The sequence below is a fragment of the Fulmarus glacialis genome, unplaced genomic scaffold (genome assembly GCF_000690835.1).
Source record: "Fulmarus glacialis isolate BGI_N327 unplaced genomic scaffold, ASM69083v1 scaffold10451, whole genome shotgun sequence".
Lineage (NCBI taxonomy): Eukaryota > Metazoa > Chordata > Aves > Procellariiformes > Procellariidae > Fulmarus > Fulmarus glacialis.
In genome coordinates this window covers 28,974-31,178 of record NW_009194696.1, presented here as the reverse complement: position 1 = coordinate 31,178, position 2,205 = coordinate 28,974, and positions in this window count along the sequence as shown.

Below are 2,205 nucleotides of genomic sequence, written 5' to 3'. Positions count from 1 at the left end.
AGATTGAATCTTACCTTCTGCTTTGCAAATTCCATCCTTCTGTTCTATATTCTGGTTCTACTTGCAGAGTGAATAATTTAACCAACTTTCTACTTTGCCTTCCACCCTTTCTCAAAACACTTATAAACCGGCTGAACATAACAGGTCTTAGCAGAACCCCACGGTAATTTCCTCCTGTTTGGTGATTTGACATACCTTGAAACAGGTATAACCTATGACCAAATCTATGTTCATACCATGACAGATTGGTTCTACTATGAGCTGTCAGATGAACCATGCTTTCACACCTTCAAAGAGTCTGAAAAAAACGGCAGAATGATTTGCCTTTAAAAAGTATTAATTCTTCACATTGTATTTATCCATAGGTCTGCAAATCCTGTTTCATTACACTCTTACCAATTACCCACCGTTTCCAATACTCCATAAAACTAATCAGGCTGCAGCTCCACTGACCTCCTTGAAGTCTTTTTTAAAATCTGGTGGCAGAATTGTCACTTTGTACTCCTTGACCATCAAAGCTGCTCTAAGTTCCAGGCTACAGTGAGGAGTTAGCAGTTTCTTCTCACTTTCAAATCCATGGGAGTAGCCTCCAGTCCTGGCAGCTTGCTGACACTCATTTCATTGACCTTTTCTGCCATCTCAGTTTACAACAGCTCTTCCCACGCTCCCTGCAAAGAAAGGTTCTCTAGCACTTCCAAAATGAACATCGATGCAAAAATCCCAGCTTTTGTCGCCTTACCTTTAAATGTTCCCATTATAGTTTGATAATTTACTCTACCAACTTACTGTGAAGTTTAGTCTTTCTGATAGTTCTTAAAAATAGGATTTATAATTAATTCTTTAACTTTTTCATATAGCCTATTTTATAGCAAATTTTACATTTGATGAATTAAAACGTGCCTCCACTTTTCTTTTTGTGGACATAACTTCTACTTTGTAAAGGTTCTCCCTAGTTAAAAGCAGCTTCCTACCTTACTTTCTTTGTCAAAAACCTTTTTCTGATGGATAAATAATTATTCAGAGCATGTAATAGTTGTCTTAAAACAATTTTTAAGACACCTGCAAGAACTCCACCTTTTTGGCAGCTTCTGTTCATTTTCTTCAAAGTTTTCTAATTTTCAGGAAACTAGACTTACTTGGCATGGATTCTTTGACTACTTGCTCCAAAAAATGAACTTTCACAGTGTGTAAAGATTCATTGTCAGCATGTGTTAGTATATATAAGAATGACTAAGGATTTTAATTGTTATTTGGCTTTATGCCTTTGCTATTCCTTAGGATATATCCTTGTGAAATGCTAAAGCAAATCAATCAGCTAAGCAGGTAGGATGGGGACAGTGCCTGGTGATACACCTTCTTCTGTTTTTCTGCAAGGCCTGTGATTTCAGCCTAAGAGGATTTTGTGTTACTTAGTGTTATGGTTAAACTAATCAAATTTTTTTAGTTTTCTTTTTAGGCATATGCCATAACCTCTCCACCAGCAGAACCTATCGCCACTCCTACATAACTACACCTGGAATTAAATGATCCTATGCACCAAGTTTTTAAATACATACGTTTTTATACACACACAAAAAATATATAAAATACATGAATAGAAAGTGCAGATACTTTTTTTTAATATATATAAAAATTAAAGTATCTGTACTTTCTATTCTTTTATTTTGGTTTAAGGCATTTAAATAGTTGCTTGCTTTACGATCTCCTTTCAAAGAGAATTCTCACTGTTTAAACCTAACTCTGATTGTACGCTGCTTGAACATTTTATTCTATTCTAGAATGCTATTCTATTCTTAAGTATCTTTATAGTGATCTTTGGCCCGCCTACCTGTGTAAAAGCATTACCCTGCCTCTGTGACACTTGCTTGTGCTCTCCAAACACAAGTACGAAACTATATCCCCTGCTACAAAAAATTAACTTAAAATACCTCTGGAGAATCCTTCATAATCTAGTGGACAGCAATGGTCATCACCTAGGAGAACCCCGTGCATAGCTGTCATCCAAATTTAGAAATAACAATGCTTATCTCCTCATCAATAAATGAGACATAGATATACAAACAGATCCAAATTAAGAAAAAAAAAATTGGATATTCTAATTTAAATGCTGAGGAAAACATGGTGCTTTACATTTAACACAAAAATTTAAGAAAGACACTTAGACTACATGGTTTTTATACCTCCAAACTATTAACAGTAGATACC